The sequence below is a fragment of the Gorilla gorilla genome, chromosome 4 (assembly GCF_029281585.2).
Source record: "Gorilla gorilla gorilla isolate KB3781 chromosome 4, NHGRI_mGorGor1-v2.1_pri, whole genome shotgun sequence".
In the NCBI taxonomy this organism is placed as follows: domain Eukaryota; kingdom Metazoa; phylum Chordata; class Mammalia; order Primates; family Hominidae; genus Gorilla; species Gorilla gorilla.
Window position 1 is genome coordinate 96,529,389 of NC_073228.2, and position 23,582 is coordinate 96,552,970.

General features: G+C 35.3%; 2 long non-coding RNA genes across 2 annotated transcripts in view; one reads left to right on the top strand and one right to left on the bottom strand.

The window, feature by feature from the left end:
- The window catches only part of LOC129533518 (uncharacterized), a 78,041-nt gene that overhangs the window by 46,635 nt on the left and 7,824 nt on the right, over nt 1-23,582 (top strand). The window contains exon 2 of the long non-coding RNA XR_008679800.2: nt 14,690-14,913. This is a non-coding gene — a long non-coding RNA (uncharacterized lncRNA). The remainder of the gene's footprint in view (nt 1-14,689; nt 14,914-23,582) is intronic.
- Nucleotides 1-23,582, bottom strand: part of LOC129533517 (uncharacterized) — a 311,392-nt gene that overhangs the window by 23,590 nt on the left and 264,220 nt on the right. The gene's annotated exons all lie outside the window — the stretch shown is intronic.

A 23,582-nucleotide genomic window follows, 5' to 3' on the forward strand; every position in this document is an offset into this window, starting at 1 on the left:
TGTAAATGACGAGTTAATGGGTGCAGCACACCAACATGGCACATGTATACATATGTAACAAACCTGCATGTTGTGCACATGTACCCTAGAACTTAAAGTATAATAATATATATATTTTAAAAAATTCATCTTTTCATGGGAATATCTAAATGCCTAAAGAATTTCCACAAGTTTCTGTTTTCCAGGCAAAAAGTATCTTTCCCATTCCTGTGCAAATCTTGCCTACCAACCAGGTTTGTCTTTTAGCAGGAGTCTAAAAACTCAAACGTATCTAAAAGCCATGACACAGAAGGCCTGGAGACTGCATGGAACGATGAGGACTGCAGTGAACTCTGAAGTGCATACCCATGTGAAACGAACAAGTGCTATTTGGAAGAAGCAGATTGTGTTAATGTAGGTGTCCAAGCCTAGAATCATGAAATTATATTTTTAAGAGAAAAATGACAATGTGCATTTTCATGTTTCATCATTAAAACACTTTATTAAAACACTAAACATGGCCACAAAGCTTTATGGATAAAACAGACACTATCTGGATATTTTGCATGAATCAAAAAAAAAAAGAAAAAGAAAAGAAAAAGGAGTAAGTAGTTGGGACCATATGAATCATTATTTAAAAAGGAGAAAGTGAAATGATTAAGTAAAAGGGGAAAAGTGGCAAAAATTTATGGTGTAAAACTGAGAAAATATCTGCAATATATGTGCTACTGTTTTTAAATAAAACAAGTTTTTGTATTAGATAATTTTTAACAATTATAATATTTGTTACAGTATTTCAAAGGATATTTTAAATGGTTTGCTATTAAACTTGATTATTTAAACACTAAGAAGAAAACCTTAATATTCTTTTGTACGTTACAAGTCTGAAGGTGATTTTAATACCCCACATCTTTACGTTTGAGCCGGCAGCCAGCAGTTGAAATTGACATGTGAGAGTTCTTCTAAGTCCCAGATGCTAGCTGCCAACTGCCTTTTTGTTCTTGTTTCCTTGGAAACGGAGGTTGGTTTCATGAAAACAAGGTAAGTACAACTTTTACAGCAGAGAAGTGGAACGCTCCTTTGTCAGTTTCAGCTTGCTGGCTGAGACCTGTAAGTACAGCCTTCCAGAATAGACTGAAGTTGGAAGCCAGTTGAGGCACATCAGAGTTTATGGCAAAACAGCAGTACATATGTTCTTCCTATTTAAATTTAATGTGGGAAAATGATCCAATAAAAGATTAAAGTGATCAAAATTAACACAACAAAACTTTATCAAGTCAAAAACACTTGGAGCCGAAAGTGAAAAACATGATATAGCACATTTAATAATGAGATGCTTTTAAGTCTTCAATAATCTCAAATATACTCTTACTGAGCAATTATCTGGGTCAGTTGTTCTCAGATATGACATACTTCTCAGTGGCAAGTATGGCTCACCCTGCATGACTTTGGGGAGAGATAAGGAAAAAAAAAGAAGTGAAATGAGACATTCTCCCCCAGCAATGTTTTGCAAAAGTTCTTCAGGTGATTCTGATTGGTCTCAATTCCTCTTCTTTTAAAAAATCACTGACCTGATCTAATCAGCTAATTTTAGGGAAAAGGACACCAAGGCACAGAAAGATAAAGTTAGTCATAGCAAACTTGAAGTCCAGCTAATGGTGAGTCAGGCAGAGAATCTAGCTCTGTTTCTGCTTCAAACATTTTCCTTTTTATACAATGGTACAGACGGTTTCCCTTGTAATTATTTCAAAATTCACTTGGTCATGTAATTTTTCTTTAGTATCATCAACTGAATGTAAAGAAGTGTAATCATGGTACCTATAATACCATATATACCATATGTATCATAAGGTAATGATACATATAATTATGTATCATAAGATACAAGGATTTCAACAGTTACTCTGAGTTTCAACAGCCACCTTTTTTTAACACCATAGTTAATTTGTCCTGCTATATACATAATGAGCTGGAAAATATAGCAAAATTAGGAGAGGGCATACCTTATTTTTTTAAGTTTTAACTTAATCAGTGGTGGTAATTTTACTTAACTTCAGTTTCATCAACAGAAGTTATTTAGGAAAAAAATTCACCTTCTAAGAGTTGAACCATATTGTGTGAAGATTCTTTGTATCCCTGAAGTGAATTACTGGCCAAAACAAAGGCTGTAAAAGCCCATGGCTACATCTGTTACCTGTTTAGGTGTCTTTAAAACATATTTACATTTAAAAAATTGAAATTCCCTTTCCTCTCTCGGTCGTCACTTGGTAAATTGTCAGTATGGTCTGATCTTTTAAGAAAAACTGTCTCTTTAAAATCGTGGTAAAACACAGAACTTAAAAAGCTAATTTCTATTTCAGTGAATCAAAGAACAGCGATTAAACACAAGGTTCCTTCAATGATGTTCTATCACAGCCTTCATGTTTCCCATCACACTACATATGGTCCAATTGTTTACAGATTACAAAAAAATCCCTGCTCAGATGTTAAAACAAGATGTTTTCTTCACTTTCAAATGGCAGGCTGACTGCCAATTTTTACAATTAGTTATTCTGTGCAAAGAAAAAAAAAGAAGTTTAATTATCACAATTTCTCATGTTTGGACATTACTCTGTGATGGGCGATCAACCTGAGAACTGACAGAAATGAACTCTGGTTCATGACATTGGTGGAAGGCTCTTGGGAAGACAGCTTTTTGTAAGAGAGAAAATAGCAAAATAGAAAGGGGAAAGAATCTTCGCCAGAAATAGGTATCGAAACATCAAGGCAAACCAGCCACCTGCCAGTGATGCTGTTTCCCTGTGGCACCGTCTGGCAGGCACAATTTCACAGTGTTAAACAATAGTGCTGTGTACACCATGAGTGCACCTATCAATGGGTCACTGACTCTCTAAAAAGACTTGCTGATGGAGGTAGAGTGATTACAGGAGAGCAACAAACTGGTGGTAGAAAGCCTCCTGTTCAGATGCCGGATCCCTGGTATTGCATGCGCTCAAAATTGGGATCCTCATTTTTTAAAGGAATTATTTGTATCTGCATTAAATTATGATAGAATTGTTAACAGAAAGTTGAAGAAAATAGATTAATGAACTATATACGTAGAATTCCATGCTACACACACACACACACATCAGTATCCACATCCTCTCAAGCCTCAAACATACAAGCCCCCAAGCTGTGCATATAATAGTCGATTTAAAAACTGCTATTGGATAAATAGTACATCCAGAATAATAACCAGTGACCACAAGATAGAGGATCATTGCTGGTGGAGTTAAATCATTTTACTTCATTTAGATTGCCTTTTAATAAGAGTTATATATTAAGAATCAGAGTTTTAAGAATTATTTGGGACAGTGATAATAAATATTTATTTAAGGATGAGTCGGGCTAATGCAGTGCCCAGCATAGCTTTTTTTTTTTTTCATTCTGTCTCTTTTTGTAGGTGGAAGTAGCTGGATGCCAGTTTTCTGAGATTTGCCCAAACATGGATGACTTGCATGTTACGAAAGGATTTTGCCGTGTCAAATGTTTTCATTTCGTTTATTAGTTAAGACATATAATTCAAAACTCTTTGGCCACCTCTAGGAGTATGTATTTCATTAAGATTATGTAAAAACTATTAATAGTTTCACAATTGAATACATAAGTATGTGCCTATTTGGGGAGGAAGGGGCATTCAAATGACAATTAACAGTAACAGAGTAACAGAAACTGAAATCTCTGGCCTACCTCTAGGTCCGTTCCCAAGAATAACATTGTTAGTCTCACCCCAATTCTATTTAGAATTTAGTGCTATTCATCTGTATCCTGATATAATCATTGTTAAAACAATTAATTTTGCTCTCATTAGGAAAAAATAAAGAATTTACCTAAAACCTCTCTCTTTTCCTCTTGCACATCGAAGGTTTGTTATAATTTTCCATTCTGCTAATGATTCTCATTTTAAAGCATTCGAATTGATGTTAATTGCATAAGGAATACAGTAATATTTCCTCCTGATAAAAATCTAAAATGTTACAAATAAGGCTGTTACCCCTTTGATTCTCATTTTGATCTACACAAATAATTGAATATTTGTAAGGCTGTGATACAATAATCACAAATAAGTGATACAACAATCACTTTGGCCTCCCAAAGTGCTGGGATTACAGGCATGAGCCACTGCGTCTGGCCAACATTTACTTTTAACGTGTTACTGAAACTACTACTCAGGTTGAGTATGTACATAATGGAAGCTGACTCAAAATTTAACTGCTCCTATAAGAAAAAAAACTATGCATTTTCATATTATTGTCCATCCATTCATTTATTCATTCATTAAATTGTGTATTTATTAATGCAGAGCCAGATATTATGAATACTCAGATTATTAAGAACCATATATTACTCTCTAGAATACACTGTGAAGTGAAAAGATCAATGGTCAGTCCCAAACATCGATTTCCAAGCAAATATTAAGTGATTAGATCAATAGTAGCCAATAATAGGACCAAGACTCTTTCCCTTTGGACTCCTATCCAGCTGTTGCCTCTGTGAGCAATGCAGCTTCCTAATTTCTTTGGTATACAAGCTTTTCTACTGTTTTCTTTACATTTCTAAGGCCTCTGCCACCACTTTTTAACATTTAGTTTATTAATTGTCACTACTTAAGTTAATCTTTGTTCTAAGAAACATATTTTCTCAAAAAGATCTAGAAAGAGATAAGTTTCATTAATGGAGACTTTTCATATTAAAAAGTTGCTGGAAACCGTTTTCTCATGCTTTTAAAAATAATTATTTTAAGAATAAGGTGGTATTCCAATAAAGGTCATAATTAACATAAACTTAATAAAATTTGACCTAGGGAGGGTTTACTTAATGTAAGCTTCATTAGAAATCTCTTTTATTCTAAAATATTAAACCTAATCAACCCAAACAAAATTACTCAGCATGCTGAATATGATACTGAATGTAGTTCTGTACAGTGTTTTCTTTAAATTTGAAAGGTCAATCTAGACTATGAAACCATGACTAGCAATTACCCATTACAGAATCGTCAATAATTTTAACTTTGAAAATAGTAGACAGAAAATGGGAGTTCATAATTATTTGCTGAATGAGTGAATGGGAGCTGGAACAGGACTCAGGCAACCTAGTGTAATTACAACTAGTTTGTATTCCCTGGCCCTAGTTACCTCATCTGCAGAGTGAGATGCGTGGATATACTGTTCAATCGTAACATATTTTATATGTATTAGGTTGGTGCAAAAGTAATTGTAATTTTTGGCCTTACTTTCATTGGCAAAAACCACAATTACTTTTGCACCAATCTAAATACTTTCTATATACTGGTGAAGACAGAAATTCAATGATTCAAAAATACAGTAGGAATGTTTTTCCCTTCCAAGTACTTTCAGTTTAGAAAAATGGCCAAAATTTCTGTCTGTGATAGTTCTAATATTGAAAAAGTAAAGGTAATATAAACCATAATAAACAGCATATTTTATGTGATTATTTTGATCATTTATTCCCCAATAATATATGACTATTTCCTGTGTGACATGCACCACACCAAGTGCTTAGTATGTAATATAAAAATATAGACATACCTCATTTTATTGCACTTTATTTTATTGTACTTTGTATTATGTTTTTTACAAATTGAAGGTTTATAGAAATTCTGCATCCAGCAAGTCTATCAGTGCTCTTTTTCTAATAGCATGTCCTCACTTTCTGTCTCTGTGTCACATTTTGGTAATTTCCACAGTACTTCAAACTTTTTTATTATTAATATATCTGTTACTGTTATCTCTCATCAGTGATCTTGCATGTTATTTTTGTAATTGTATTGTAATTGTACTGGGGCACCTGAACTGTGCCCACAGGACAAATAAGATGGCAAACTTAATCAATAAATGTTCTGTGTATTCTGACTGCTCCACCAACTGGACATTCCCATTTCTCTCCATCTCCTTAGATCTCCCTATTACCTGAGACACAATATTATGGAAATTGGGTTAATTAATAACCCTACAGTAACCTCTAAACATTCAAATGGAAGGAAGAATCTCATCTCTCTCACTTTAAAGCAAAAGCTATGAATGATTAAGCTTAGTGAGGAGGGCATATCAAAAGCCAAGATAGGCCGAAAGCTAGGTCCCTTGTGCCAAACAGCCAATTCGTGAATGCAAAGGAAAAGTTATTGAAGAAAACTAAAAGTGCTCCTCCAGCAAACACACAATGATAAGAAAGTGAAAAACTCCTATTGTTGATGTGGAGAAAGGTTGAATGGTCTAGATAGAAAGTCAAACAAGCCAGATTTCCTTAATCCAAAGCCTAATCCAGAATAAGACTCTAACTCTCTTCAATTCTATGAATGCTGAAAGAAAGAGATGAGGAAGCTGATGAAGAAAAATTTGAAGCTAGCAGAGGTTGGTTCATGAGGCTTAAAGAAAGAAGCCATCTCCAAAACACGAAAGTGCAAAGTGAAGAAGCAAGTGCTGATACAGAAATTGCAGCAACCTATACAGAAGATCCAGCTAAGACCTTTGATGAGTGTAGCTACATTAAACAATAGATTTTCTATGTAGACAAAACAGCCTTCAATTAGAAGATAATGCCATCAAGAACTTTCACAGAAAAGAGAGGTCAATGACTGGCCTCAAAGCTTCAAAGGACAGGCTGACTCTCTAATAGGTGAAAGGGAGTTGCCTCGTCTCATAAGACTTTGGACTGTGGACTTTTGAGTTAACGCTGAAATGAGTTAAGACTTGGGGGACTGTTGAGAAGGGATGATTGTATTTTGCAATATGAGAAGGACATGAGGGAGGGCCATGGGAGGGGCCAGGGTGAAATGATATGGTTTGGGTCCCTGCCCAAATCTCATGTAGAATTGTAATCCCCAGTGTTGGAGAAGGGGCCTGGTGGGAGGTGACTGGATCATGGGGGAGGATTGCCCCCTTGCTGTTCTTGTGATATTGAGTGAGTTCTCAGGAGATCCGGTTGATTAAAAGTGTGTAGCACCTCCCCCTGTGCTCTCTTCCTCCCACTCCAGCCATGTAGGACGTGCTTGCTTTTCCCTCACCCTCAGCCATGATTCTAAGTTTCCTGAGGCCTCCCCAGCCATGCTTCATGTACAGCCTGTGGAACCATGCACCAATTAAACCTCTTGTCTTTATAAATTACGCAGCCTCAGGTAGTTCTTTATAGCAGTGCGAGAATGGACTAATACAATAATTCTATAACTACAGTTCTTTGTGAATTGGGATTTACTCTCTTCATTTTTTTTTAAACTAAAACAAATGCAGAAATAAATCAGGGACTTCTGCTACCAGCCATGATTGAAAAACAGTAATGAGATTTACCCTCCTACCTTAAATAACTCGAAATCTGAGCAAAATACATAAAACAGTGTTTTTCAGGCAATGGACAACAGACTGCTGACTGCAGAGATTCCTAAGAACATTGAAATTATTTCTAGTAGGAAATCTTTTGTTTCAAAGTTAAATCACCAAAATATCTAAAAACAGCTCATATTTCTTTTCCTAAACCATGTTAAGCAAACAAAACTTACAGTATAGTGTTTATTGGATAATATTTTCAAAATACCACACATTACTTTTTCTATTGCATACATTTTTGTGATCCTATTATGTGGACTATGCCAAGCCAATCTAGTTGGCATTTAATTGCTCCTGGCTTATGTAAGTACCAGTAGAATGTTTACCTTTAAATTTTAACTGCGCGGATGTGCATATGTTTCAATTAAGGAATAAAGAATGGAAGAAAAAGGACAGAGAAAAAGACGATCGCTGAAGAAGAAACAATATTTTTTGAAGGACAGAGGCAAAATTCTCAAGAGAGAGCATATTTAGAAGAACATTAAATATATCCATAAATGTAGCCAAGTAAACTTCATGGAGAGCTCTGAATTATCTTTGCAACACAATTAATTCATTAAAGATATTCAATAATTTTTCTATATACTTTTTTTCTTAAAGCTATAGTAATCATTAAAATGTTGAAGAAAAACTATACAAAAGAAATTCAACTCAAACTAAAAGAATTTGAAACTAGTTGGTGTAGTAGAAAGAGATTATGGAGAGAAGTAGTATGGAAAATTAGCAGGAAAGAAAAAGATGAACCCTCATTCTGGTCCTAGAAAGCAAGGATGTGGGGTTTAAAGTTTATTCTCTGAATCAGTCATCTCCAAAAAATGAGTTATTTTCTATTTGCAAATGATGAACCATTGAGGAAGCAATCATAAAAACAAATTTTTAACATTTATTTTCCTAAATATAACAATCATATGATAAACAAATAAAACTTGGTATTAACTATACACACCCAGTAGCTACACATATATAATTTAGAGAGAATTATACATCTGGATGTATGTTTAATATATACATTTTTTTTCTCAACTGGAATTGCACGATCAAAAATTCTCGACATCATAGTCCTAAGCAAAGAAGGAAGGGGCAACTGAAACTTCTTGAGCAAAGGAATAACAGGTTCAAAGCAATGATTTAGGAACTCTTCCATTTTTTGTTTGTGGAGTTGTTCCCAGTTTCACTACTTTAGGGAATTAGAATGATTCAATCTTTAGAAGTTTCATCCTCTTTCGCCACACCCAGGCTGTCACAGCCTTTCTTGCCTCTATTGGTGCAAAAGGAAGAGGCTGTACTGAGTGGTCATTTAGGGAAATTTTAAAGGGTAATAATTTGAAATGTTATTTTATAAGAACAAAATATGAAGAGCAGACATTTTCACCCTTTATGCAGCATTGATATTCAGGCTGTCAGAACTGCAAAGGATAATCAGGCATTTGCTTGTGGAATAAACTACCAAAATACATTGTGTGCTTTATTCTAGGTGGAGAGGAAGCTGGCAATGTTCTTTAGCTTCTGAGAATGCTATCTAACGGCATGGCATGGAAGGAATTTACTCAGCTTTCTGTTTTGGAGGGGATTTCAGCCTGCTTCAGTTGACTATAATGTGTAAACTACTCTCAGTATAAAAGCAGTGTGTGTGTGTGTGTGTGTGTGTGTGTGTGTGTGTGTGTGTGTGTGTTTCTAAGTGAATTTAAGTTACTTTGCCAGAGTGAGGAGGGCCTGGTATTTAATCTTAACAATTAGCAAGCTTGAGAAAGTATTTAAATATCAAGAAATGACCATGCTAAACATGTAGTACATTTACATCTTAATGCTGCTAAAAGAGAATGAACACAAAAACCATAAATCAAAGATATCCTTCCTCTTTCAGATGCTGACTCCAGTTAAGACATAGGATTTTAAGAATGCATGATGGAATTAAAAGCTAAAAAATGTATATTTCAGTTTATAAACATTTATATTACTTGAAAAAATATGTAAGGCTGGGCATAGTGGCTCACACCTATAATCCCAGCACTTTAGGAGGCCAAGGCAGAAAGACTGTTTGAGCTCAGGAGTTAAAGACTAGCCTGGGCAACATAGGAGACCCCATCTCTAACAAAAAATAATGATAATTACCTGGGTATGGTGGTGTATACCTGTGATCCTAGCCACTGAGGAGGCTGAGATGGGGGAATCGCTTGAACCCCAGAAGTTGAGACTGCACTGAGCCATGATCATGCCACTGGAATCCAACCTGGGCAACAGAGTGATACCCTGTCTTGAAAAAAAATTATTTTTTGAAGTTTCCTTTTAAAAATTAAGAATTTTAGAATTTGTATATAAAACAAATGCTGTGAAAATAGTGATCACATATTTTTGAAATATGGTTCTAAATCTATGGATCTGTGCTGGCCAATACAGTAACCACCAGACATATGTAGCTAATTACATTTCCAGATAAATTAATCAATTGAAAGAGCCTAAATTTAATAAAATTAAAAATTTAGTTCTTCAGTAATGCTTGCCACATTTCAAGTGTGTCCAGGTGCTACTGTTTGGACAGCTATATCATACCATAGTATTAGTATAGACTAATATTCATTTCTAAACTAAATCTGAAAATAATTTGGGAACTTGTGATAATAAAATACTTGATATTATTGTCTATGTTTACATTTTTGTATGGTTTCCATAAACAATAACTATTTCAATAATCAAAAAGACTACTAAAGTTCTTTTTATTGTAGGAATGCTGAAATGAAACCATTTTATAGTTTTACATATGAGAGTGGTGCTGTAGATAGTAACAAATTATTATCATCCATTTGATTAATTCATAATGCATGCCACTTAAAATAATGGGATTGCTACAATGGTCTGTTATCATTCTTTCAATTAAACATGGAAATAATACATTTCACAAGCATCAAAATTAATATTCATTTGGCATTCTATCAAATTACCTCATAATCATTGTGAATTTCTCAATTAGAGCTATAAACTCTTGTCTTACTCAGAATAATATTAACAGAATTTTTAAAACAAAAGTACAAAGCAGGTCATTTAAAACACATCTGTTACAAGTTTGATAAGTAATCATTATAATTAGTGCTTTTACTGAAGATTTTACTGGAGGAGTTCGGTTTGTTTTTGATTTAAAAGCCTATCTAGAATAGGTATGTTACTATTAGGCAAGTTTAAACATAGGGAATTTAATATATGACCAAAAGATAACAGGATTTGATTCAGAAGGATATAGACAGTAGTTTAATCCTATTACATTTTAGGTATAATTTAACCCAACCACCCAATTTTATAGATGAAGTGATTAAGATGTATGATGTGTGTGTGTGTGTGAGAGAGAGAGAGAATGTGTTTGTATAAATTAATTGGCTAACCCAAAATACAGCCTAGTTTTCCAGAGTACCAAGGCAATAGCAAGGTTCTTTTATTTCTGTACCCTTATCAAAGAGGCTGAGAAAGGTGACATTAGCTTAGAAAAAAAAAAGAAAGAAAGAAAGAAAAGAAAAAGAAAGAAAAAAGGAAAAAAGAAATCCAGTGCATTGTCTTATCATTAGCCATTAGAATATGGAACTTGGTAATTCCCAAGGTTACACATAATTCATATCTGACATTCATGACTATAGGAATAAATGTCCAGTAAACTGCACATAAATCATTATAAAATAACTCCTTCACACATTAACAATTAGAGTGGTAGTCAAAATGAAAATGATAAATTCAAAGTCTTGACTTAGCACATAAGACCCTGAACAATCTGGCTCCAACCTAATTTCTATTGCTTATATAACTAAACAAATCTTTGCTCTAATCAGTAAATTTTCAGTTCAATAAACATTTATTATGGTTGCCTACTATGTGTCTAGAATTGTTCCCAACATTAAGGATGGCCCAAGAAAGAAGACACTGTTACTGTCTTCAAGAAACTGAGCAGGATGGAGAAACAAATATTTCTCTCTTCCTGGAGGATGTTAACTTTATGATAAGAAAAAACAAATAATTGCAAAAGATAGTAAGAGCTGTGACAAACATCCCTCCTATGGAAAACATAAAATGGAGTTAACCCAGGCATTAAAGAGATAATACAAGATTTGAATTTTAATTAGTGAGATCTGAGATGGGTATTCTAGACAAAGGTCACCCATATTTCTCCTAAGGTTCAGACCCATTTACTGAATTGCCTCCTCCAGGCTTCTTAGATGTTCCATAGTTTCATTAAATTTAATATAATTTAACTGACTACCTCCCATTTTTCTGAAACCTGCATTTCTCCCTGCTAAACTCCTGAACAAGCTATACATCTGATTTTATCCTTCGCTCCTTTGCCCACATACTTTACTTCCCTTCAACTACAAGATACTTCTAATTCCACCCCGAAGGATCTTTCAAATCCATTCTGTAGGCCCCCGTCCTCGCTATCACTAATTTTGTTCAGGGCCCCATCATAGTTCACTTGGATGACTGCAATTACAGTAGGTCTCTATTCCCTTAATGTTATCATTACTCCATCCACTTTATGAAGATAGAGTAACATTTTGAAAGGAAAATATGAACATGTCACCTCTTGCATAGAACCCGTTGATAGTTCTTCATTGCCCTGAACAGTATGAGCACTGCTAATCTCTCTACCACATCTCAGACACCAGCTCTGCTATCTAGCAATAAGGAAAGTGTCTCAGTTCCTTCAACCCAATGTTCTCTTCGCTTCTGGGGTCTTCTATATCTATAGAAGGCAAGAGGTAGCCAGTGTATAGCATGGCAAGAGACGGAGCAAGAGGGAGAGAGAGGGGAGGTACCAGACTCTTTAGAACAAACAGATCTTACATGAACATAGAGTGAGAACTCATTCATTACTGTAAGAACACCACCAAGCCATTTATGAGAAATCTGTTCCCACAATGCAAACACCTCCCACTAGGGCCACTGCCAATATTGGAGGTCACTTTTTAACATTAGCTTTGGAGGGGACAAAACATCTAAATTATATAAACTAGATTCAAGGATATTATATTTTTAGCAATTTTGAATAAATAATTTTTGAAAGCATGCGATATGAAGCAAGTGCAATTCTCACAAACCTCTTATCTCCTTCACCATCTTATTAGAGAAAGTCTCCAAATCTCAGAAGACAATTTTTGAGTATTGCTGCAGAGCCTACATTTTACCCATTTCTTTGACTAGAAAGAAAATTAGAATATTCAGCAGAGTAAAAGTGGTAGAAAAAGTTGTGATTACCTCCCAATTGCCCTATATCCCCAACTGCTATTCACTAAACAGACTGAAATCTCTCTCTGCTGCAAACCTCAGGAAGTAAAGAGATATGTCAGGAAAACGCTCACATCCCATGTACCCACAGTAAATTTTGTGTATGGGAGAACCAGGGAGAACCATCTTGGAGAAGAAAATCAATTCTCTCTTAATTGGGTGTTCTAAGAGGTTAGAACACTGAATGAAGGCTGGGGCTTGGTTAGATCAGGAGATTAAAAACAATGATTTTAGTATAAGTATCAGTTGACCTAGAAGGAGGGAAGTAAGAATGTGAGGAGGAGAGTTATAATTGTCTTGTGCTGATGAGCATGTATGTATCTCTCATATGTAAAAGCATCTGATGCATAGATGATTCTTTACAAATACCCATTAATCATATTCACTCCCACAATACAACTTTTTGTTCACTATCTAAATGCATTTGTATGTGTTTGGCTATGTTAAGTACTTAAGTTATATTCTGCCAACAGAAGTATAACATAAGTGATATAAGGTTATAGATCTAGAATATTCCAGAAACTAAGAATCATTTCTCTTCCTGTGTATCTTAAAATGCTCTCTCTGTGTATGTAAAAAGAATCCTAAATGCATCTGTTTTGTTCTGCTACCCACTGGCACTAGCACTCAGGAGAATCATGTAACTTCCTTAGATCTTATATGTAAAATGAGGCACTTCATTATTTCACTTATAAAGTTCTATGTGCACACACCTAATAAATTTATCACGCTCATAGAACAAGATGTGCTCATGATAGAGATGTGAAATCAGCTTCATACATCGTGACATGTTTATAGTATCAACTTTTAAGTGTTGTATGTAGATTTATTTTTGCTTGTAGCAATAGTACAGTACCCGCACCTTTAAAATAAAGGGGGTCTTGCATTGTTATATTCTTAAAGCCAACTAGTTAAGATAAAATTAATGAACTTTTAACTGTATTTGGGTAAAATTAAAATAAATATAAAATTATAAGGAGTTGTTCACATGTCTCTTTTCTGGTTAAGCATATCAATTTTCAGACAGGCCTACTGAAAAGCTTGAATTTTTTTTTCCTTGACCAGTCTTTTAAGATTATTGGTTCTGACTTGCATAATATCATACATTTAACTGCAGTATTTGTTGAATTAATCAATGGATAATGAGCAGAATACACTACTTTTACACTAACAAGAACTAGTTTTACATTTTTTCTCTTTCAAACTCTGCAAAACTATATGTTCAAAGATAACATATCTCAAAAGAAACCTTTAAGAGTTTTTTTGTTTTTTAAATTGATCTAACCCTAAGAATGCATTCAATTGGCCACTGACACTCGTAAGAGTGTGTTTAAATGTTAATTATCTCCTCTTGATCCTTGATACTTTTTCTGCATCAAGAATGGGTCAATGCACACTTGTATTCATAGAGTCTCTCTTTGAGTGATTCATTGATCCTGATATGTTTTGGATTCTAAGATAAGAAATTATCAAATATAACATTAATTTGTTTATGACATTTTTGGAGAAAAGAGGCACTAATTGTTTTAAGGAAGAGTGTACACTGATTCTAAGAAGGACTTACATTTATAATATGTGGAAATATAGGAGGAAAGACTGTGACTTAGAAAAAAGGAAATATATATATGCATATTTAATTGTACAAATATGTACATATTTTCCATCTGTATGTAAATGCATATATATATACACACACACATATATATATACACCACGTTAACAGCTTCAGACACAACTTACTTCTTTGTAGTTTTAGCATTTGATGCCTAAAATAACTAACCTAGGAAAGGTAGTTCAACAGATTGAATTTCGAGAAAGAAAAGAAAAATTAGGGTTGCAGATTTTAATCCCAGATCTGCCACTTCTTTCTAAACTATATGGCCTTGGCAAGTTACCTAGTTTATCTTACCTAGATTCCTCATTTGTGAATAGGTTATATTAATAATATTCCATATAGTGTTGTTATGAAATAATACATAGAAAATTCTTAGGATAAAGAATGTATGATGTAACTGCATATATAGGTAACAAAATTTTAAATTGGATCTTTTCTCTTTCTGTTTCAGCTGAGGCCTTTGAGATACTATATGAACTGCTCCAACATTCTGAAGAGAAGGTCTGGATCATTTAAGTAGGACTTGCAAAGAAAGTGGCCTAGATCCTTAGCTGAGCTGATCACTTACCTCAAACCTATAAAGAAGTGGAGGGGCCAAGAATAGGTGTTGGATGTCAGCGGGAGAGTTTCATCAAAGAGCTGTCAGTTTCATCTCAACCTTACCCTCCAGGAGAGGTAAGATGTCCTCTGTCTCACAATAGATGAGTTTGACTTTTGGTCCTGGGCATCTGTGGTACTCAGAGCTTAGGGCTGGCTCCATGCTTTAAAATATGTATATGTGAGAACTGCATGAACTCGCCAGTGCGGATATGAAAAAGAAAGAAAAAAGTCAGGAAGCTCCAGAAGCTTTCTACATTTCCATTTGAGGTAAGGACAAGGATGCCTGAATGTTTTTCTTGAAGAAGTGAACAAATGGAACAGAAATCTATATTTTACCTGAGAGAGGAAAGAGAGTGCATAACTGTTTCTCATGAACCACAGTGAAGTTTGAGAGCATAGGCTCAGAACCAACTCAAATCCTCTATACAAAGATTGCCTGGAGAGTCAAGGTGAACACCCCTCCCACGCACACACCTGCCAACACACACACAAAAGACAGAGGAAGACTACAGGATTGCAAAAGGAGAGAGAAGGAACACAAGTGGCTAGCTGAAGGAAAAGTATTGCTTAAATTTGGGGACCACTGCAGAAGGTTTCCAATAGCACTCCAAAAAAATAGGAGGCCACATGAATCATAATCAATCCCAAAGGAATCCATCATAAATACTGGTCACAGCTGGAAGTAACCAATACTCTATTGGTGTCTGTCTTTGTTCATGTACTTGTCTCCCCACCACTCCAATCACTGAAGCTGAGTCTCTTGGGTGGTGTGCAAAGGAGATCAAATCCAGCCAAGTGACAGGATGAAAGAGAATCTGACCACACTCTCCATACTTGCCACAGGCTTCCAAGCTCAAAGGGTCCTGTAGTGAGAGAGGAGTGGCTCTTTGTTTTTTTTGTTTTGTTTTGTTTTGTTTTAAGGTGGAGTCTCCCTCTGTTGTCCAGGCTGGAGTGCAGTGGTGTAATCTCAGCTCACTGCAACCTCTGCTTCCTGGGTTCAAGCAATTGTCGTGCCTCAGCATCCCTGAGTAGCTGGGATTACAGGTGTCCGTCACCACACCTGGCTAATTTTTGTATTTTTAGTACAGACAGCAGAGATGGGGCTTTGCCATGTTGGCCAGGCTGATTTCAAACTCCTGACCTCAGGTGATCAGCCCACCTCGGCCTCCCAAAGTTCTGGGAATACAGGCGTGAGCCACTGCACCCAGCTGAGAGGCTCTTTTTAAATTTTAAAATATTTAATTGACAAATGAAAATTATATATAATCAAGGTACACACATGATGATTTAATATGCTTGTACATTATATATTGACTATCACAGTGTAATTAACATATCCTTCACCACCCATAGTTGCCATTGTGGAGTGTGGTGAGAGTTGAGGACACTTATAATCTGCTATCTTAACAAAGTTCAAGTAAACAATACAGTATTAGTAACTAAGGTCACTATTCTATACATTAGATGCCCAGAAATTATTCATCTTATAATAAAGTTTGTACCCTTTGACCAAATTTCCTGAGCTGCTCTGTGCTCCCCACCATGCCTGTCAACCACTGTTCTGCTGTTTGCCTCTATGAGTTTGACGTTTGAAATTTTGGAGGTTTTAAAGATCACTCTGGTCTAAACCTAAACTAGCCAATTCAGTAACCACTAGCAGCATGCAACCACTTAAATTTAAATTTAAAATAATTAAAATTAAACAAGGTTAAAAATCCAGCTTATCAGTCACACTAGCCAGATTTCAAATACTCAATAACTACTTGCAGCTACTTTATTGGACAGTGCAGATATTAAAATTTTCTATTAGACAGCACTTGTGCCATATATATTAATCAGTGAACTGAGAGTTTAGTTATTTGTTACTAAAAGTTATCAGAAGACCTTTTTTTTTTTTGAGATGGAGTCTGGCTCTGTCGCCCAGGCTGGAGTGCAATGGCACTGTCTTGGCTTACTGCAAGCTCCGCCTCCTGGGTTCAGACAATTCTCCTGCCTCAGCCTCCCATGTAGCTGGGACTACAGGTGCCCGCCACCATGCCCAGCTAATTTTTTGTATTTTTTAGTAGAGACAGGGTTTCACCGTGTTAGCCAGGATGGTCTTGATCTCCTGACCTCATGATGCACCTGCCTGCCTCAGCCTCCTGAAGTGCTGGGATTACAGGCGTGAGCCACTGCACCTGGCCTATCAGAGGGCTTTTGTTATTACCGGAGCGTTGGCAGATAACATGATTGCACAGAGTAGGATTAAATGGCCCAAAGAAGAACAGAGTGGTTGATCTGATTTCGCTTGATGAGTCGCAGCTCTTCAGTGCTCTGTTTCTACACCCAGGTAAAACTCGTTGCCTAAGCAAAAGTATTGATTATTATTGAAAATAATACACATCAAATGTAGTGCCTGGGCATCTATCGGGCTCCATATTCAACTTTTTGTTTTCTTGGAAAATTTCCGGTAGAGTGAGGGAAGAATATAAAAAAAATCCAAGGAAGTCATTTAAACCAAATAAAATGATAACACGTGATACTCTAAATGTGGATTCTAGATTTTAAAAATGAATGTAAAAATAAAAACACCACCGAAGTGTTATAAATATTGTAAAAAATTTGTGGGGTTGAAAATTTGAAAATTACTTATCAACTTATTTCTTCAGACTTTTGTAAACTTTATTCCATTTTTAAGTCTTATAGTAATCACTAACATGCATCATTTAGATGCTTGAAAATATTCTTGGACTCTCGTGTGTTTTGTAATAACAATCATAGTTTTCTTTTTAGTCATGTGCATAACCTAGAACAGAAGGCAATTCAATTTAGTCTCCTTACGAGATATTTGTTCTCTTTTTATCCATTACTTTCTTAAGATTTAATGTGACATATTAAAAACATAAAATCATATGAAATACTTTATCATAAACACCAACCTACAAAAAAATTTCTTAGTACATTACTCCATGGGGAAATAAATGTAAGCTTTCTGCTGAAAACAGATGGCAAGCTCACAAATAGTGCTTTTGCAGGTGTTTTATATGGGAATAATGTTGCTGTAAGTCTCCAGAAAAATGATAGCATATTAGTGCTAGAGACACTAAAGCACTTAAAGTCCAATCACCCCCTTTGACAGTTGTGGAAATTGAGGCCTGTTGCCACTTTCCTCGGGTGGCAGCATAATAGGAGAATTAAGAACATGGATTGGAATTGAAGAAACTAAATCCGTGCCCTGACGCTGGCCCATATCTACTGGGCAAATTTGGGCAAGTATCTTAATAGCCCTAGGTTTCAATTTCTTCCCATGTGAACTTAGAATAATAATGCCAAATAATATAATTACAAACTGATCAATTTCTTATGAGACAGATGATGTTTGCAACATACAATTTATGGTAGCAATCATTTTTTTCTCCTCCATTAGTGCTTTAAATTTTTCTATAATTACCCACTTAAAGTCACAAGACAAAGTGAGTGAAGTCCCCAGCCATTCACTTTCCTCTGTTACCCTCTGCTCAGGGATCCCAGGATCTCAGGTACTGGCAGCAGGAGTGAGCCCTGCTGAACTATTTTTCCCAAATTAAGCCTTTAGCACCAGAGTAGGATTAGGAAGGGAAATTGAGGTGGCGTCCACTCTCAGCTACATTTGCTTCTAGAATCCTCTTTCACATTTTCCTGCCCCCAGAACAGAGGAAATTCTGCCCTTCTCTCAGTCCCAAGTCCTTTCCCATTTCCAGAACAAGTGAAAATTTTTTCAGGGAAAAATACACTTTCTTATACATGAGTTTTGTGTGCAGGATTTTGCATATAGACTATCCTTGGAACAGTCAAGGGACAAACTGGAAACAAATCAATATGCACAGAGCAGGAAACTAGAGGATTTTGAGACTGAACCAAGAACCACTCACTACAGTGTATAGCCTATGTTGGGGAAACAAATGGCTATAAAAGAGGACACTGGGGCTTTTCTAAATTTAGCTTCCAAAGTACTCAACGATTCCAGGCATACTTCAGGCAATCATCAATAATTAAAGTAAAAGGTAAAAACCTGTCAAATAAATGAGAGAGTATAACCAGACCCATTATATTCTGGATAGTGCACAGGGATCTAACTGGGCTAGGTATTAGACTTTAGGAAAAAGGCCCTTGTCCTGAAACTATAAAATTTATGTGCTGCATGACAACAGGAGCACTGACCTTTGTTCTATCAGGAGCTGGAGTCCAAGTTCTGCAATTAGAGTTTGTGTCATGCGAGAGCCTTCACCTCACCCTCTGTTCTTACACCAGCAGTGAAGTACAGCTGGTCTCCATCCCTTGTAGATTTTAGTTCTAAAATGACCTGTTCTTCAAGGACATCCCAAAATCTCAACTGAAGTGTACAAAAATAAAAAATATATAATTTTATATTTATGCAAGAGAGAAATATTTATATAAATATGAAATTATATTAATTTAGATAATTTTATAAATCATTTTATAATTATAATTATTATTTACTTTAATTATCAATTATATTAATTTTATGAAGAACTATTTAAATTATAAATTTATATATACATAAAGAGAGAGAATTGAGATTGGATACCAACTCAACTCCCCCTCTTAATCCTACTCTGGTGCAAATATATATATATATATTTCTTTAATTTTTAAAATTTTCAAATCCAGTATCTATATAACATTGCCATTTATTTCTTCAGGTAACAAAAACATAATATCAACCAACCACACATTTCCCATACTTTGATTGTGTTTATATTCTGAGGCACTTTGAAGTAGCATCGTTACTGAAACACCAGGGGTTTGTTCCAGGCCCTGCTGCTTGCCACACAGAAAGCCAATCACTGAGACAATGAGTATTGCCTGGGAAGAAGGCTTTAATCAGGTGCTACAGATGAGATGGGGGAACAATCTCATATCTCCTCAACTGACTGAAATTAGGGGTTTATAATGCAGTGAAGAAATGTAACTATGTGCAAGAAAACAGCAGTTAGGGAGGGATAAGGAAGACATGTTGGTCAACAGGAAGCAGATAATCAGTTGAAGATTATGACAGGTGAGGGGCCTGGTGACTTATTGTCTAGTTTCAGTGATTTGCTAAGTTTCAGTTCTTTGATACCATCTGGGAGGACTGATGGCTATTTTCCTGAGAAAGGAACTCAGATTACACAAATGAAACTTTCTCAATTTTTAATATTGGGAAGGTCAATTTCTATGTTTATTCAGAAGGAATTGTAAAGATCAGTTCTACAGGACAATTGGGCTGGTTTCAGTCTCCCCTTTTCTATTTATTAAGAATCTGGTATCAATTTCTCTGGCTGCTTTCTGATGAAGAGAGGTGTTGTGGACAGCTCCAAACGTGGCCACCCATGAATTAATGGTTAATCTAATTCTATAGTTTTCTTCTGCAACACAATCTCTCTCTTCAATCATATAGGAATACAATATTCTTAAGGATAAGGCCTATCTTTCCTGATTATTACAACAGTGTAACCATAACACAGTTTTTCCTCATTACCTAAAGGAGAAGATCTGAATCCAATTCAAATTACTGATTTAATTTAATTACCTTGGAAATAAACAGCATTTAAACATTTCTACTCTCACCTACTTTTCCAAATAATAAAATATGTGTGCTATTTCTGTTCTGTAAAATATATGTACTATTTCTGTTCAGAACTTATGAAGATAAGCCTATTTTCTTTTCCAGGAAACTTAAAGCATTTATAGCTCTCTAGATCATCAGAAGTAAGCAAAACCAATCCAGTTTTAAATAGCTGGTGTGTAGTATCATTTTTTGGAGGCTTGACAAAGGTAGCTTGGGAATTTTACATAAATAGAGCAAATGATGAGTTGCTGGAAATGCATAGGAAACAAATGACAATTCATGGAACCAAATACAAGCCTTCCAGCAGAAAGTAAAAAATAAAATAGTGGTTTTATATATGTATATATAAGTGAAACGCAAAGGAGATCAAAGAGTAAACAAATGGAAATTAAAAGCAAAATCAACTAAACAGAAAACTAACCCCAAATTTTTCTCCTACTCAGTTTACCTTAGAGGCTACAGTGTTACCCAGAGTCTAAAAAAGAAAATACAAAAAAAGATGAATATTTTGTTCCTGATACATAAATTAACGTCTTTAAGTCTTCCAACACCACATACATTTTGTGCAATTAAGAAGTTTACTTCAAGCACATAACCAGTAAACATTTTAGTGCTAGTACTATCTATGCAGAATAGCAAATACAGTATGAAACAAAACGATGAAAGCATCTTTATGAAATTTGTTTCCACGGTAAATCTGGCTTTGTGCTTACCTATACTAAAAAGAAATTTTCAAACACCAGCATATTTCTTTACATTATTTCATATTTTACCTTTATCAAGATTAGGAGCTTTGATTATGAGCAATGTTAATTAGTTGAATTTTTCCAATTTTCTATCTTGTCTTGAATGTTTTATTAACTAAACTTTTTCAAGTTCCTATTTTCTCTGAATGTACATGAAGATAAACACAGAGAGAAACAGGAATAAATGTACATATGACTTACACGGACCATCTATGACATGCTTTGACTTTCTATTTTGTCCTAAATTCTTTTCTTTTTGATAACCAGTCATTTTATTTTATTACAAAAATTTTCATAATTCATAATTTGAATAAACAGATAATTTCTGAATTAGATAAAATTACTCCTTTCCTCAATAAAAACACATCTTCTTTAGCACATTTTATATACAGAATTATAACCTTAAATTTTAGTGAAAGTCTAGGAAGCAATAAATCCTGAACAACTATCAGATGTTAGCATTTGATAGCTGAAAACATTCCATAATTTTTTAAAACATGTGTTCCCATATCATAACCCTCTAGTAATTGGAAATGACCCAAACATCAAAGGAACATTAAAAATAATTTTAAGATTTTTAAATTATACAAAAAGTTTCCTTATGGTAAAAGAAAAACTTCAGCCCAATTAAAGAGTTTAACTGAGCAAAGAACAATTTGCAAATCAGGCAGCCTCCCACACCAGAGTAGGCTCAGAGACTCTGGTGCAGCCATGTGGTAGAAGATTTATGGACAGAAAAAGGAAAGTGATGTACACAAATCAGAAGTGAGGTACAGAAACTGCTGTATTGGTTATAGCTCGGTGTTTGTCTTAGTTGAACACGATTTAAACAGTTGGCCACATTTGATTGACCAAAATTCAGTGATTGGCACAAGAGTACAGTTTAGTCTGTTTACACTTCTATTTAGGCTATGATTCATGATGTACAGAGAAACTTTTAGGCCAAACTTAAAATATGTAAGGAGGCAGTTTTAGACTAAACTTGATTTAACAATCCCCTCCTTTTGGTCATCCTCTCAATTTTGAGAGGATGACCAAAAGTTTAGTGATTGATGGCACTATCATCATTGTAACTGTACTTATTTGCTCTTGAAACCCACTGGAAAATAGAACTACCGGTTTTGTAAGATGGGAACAAGGACTTCGGGTCATTGTTTTAAAAGGGTTCCAGTAGAGGGTATCTCTTTATGCCGGAACATCCTGTTTACAGAAAAAAAAAAAAAAAAAAAAAAAACCCTAAACATGTCTTTTCTAGGATCTATGTGTTTCCTTAAAGTCTTAGTTTGATTATGTCACATTTAGCATAAGTGACTCCATTTTGGTTTGATCTGGTCTTTTGGGGCCTACTGCATGAGCTCAGTCCAAAACAATGGCCTCCAATAATTGTCTTTAAAAAATATCCCCCATTTAGTCAAATTCTCCTTAGGTAAGAGTGTGACCAACACTTATGGCCTTAGTGCCACTCTCAGTTACCATCATTTTGGATTTCCAGTCTCAGAATGTCATTTACAGGTTATGGTACACTCATGGTCACACATTTTTTCACTCTTGTCATTACAGTTGAAGAGAGACCACTTGATACTCTAGAGATGGCTGCATGCAAACTTGTAAAGCTTTTCAGAGACCACAGTGCACCAGGGAGACTACTATTATGACTATCAGGAGGATAATACCAAGAGTTTGGAGTATGCTTCTTACCCAGGGTCTCCATAAAGCAAACAAACTAAAATCAATAGATCAAAGAATGAGCTAGATAAAGAGTCTACTTGCTTTAACTAAGCAGTCTCTTCGTTAATCCCCTACTATTTAATCTCTGTAATACCCAATGTGATATATTTCTCCATGGGCAACAAGTGCCAGCAACTGCATGGTTCCTTCTCTGTTTAGCCAGGAAGTAATCTAGAGCAATTATATTATTCAGCATCACTTTCATGAGATAATTTAAAGTCTGTTGTGTAATCATAGCTCTTACAGGAGAATCTGCTATGGAGCCTATGGTGAGGAACGAATTTCTAATCACTGCCTCCTTTACTAACTATGGAAAAAAGGACCTAACAAATGATGCCCTTCTAGAAGAATGATGACCTTCTGGCAATGTTCTTTTAACCCACACTGTAGGTTGAGAGGAGTTCTTTCTGACTGATTATGGAGCAATGTACATACCATTAAAATTTCTCACCTACATTGGGCCTTCATCTTCCATCTATCAAGGCATAAGTTTATTGTATTAGTCTGTTCTTGTATTGCTATAAAGAAGTACCTGAGACTGGGTACTTTATGAAAAAAAAAAGTGGTTTAATTGACGCACAGTTCTGCAGGTTGTACAGGAAGCATGGCTGAAGAGGCCTCAGGAAATTTACAATCATGGCAGAAGTTGAAGGAAAAGCAGTCACATCTTCACTTGTCAG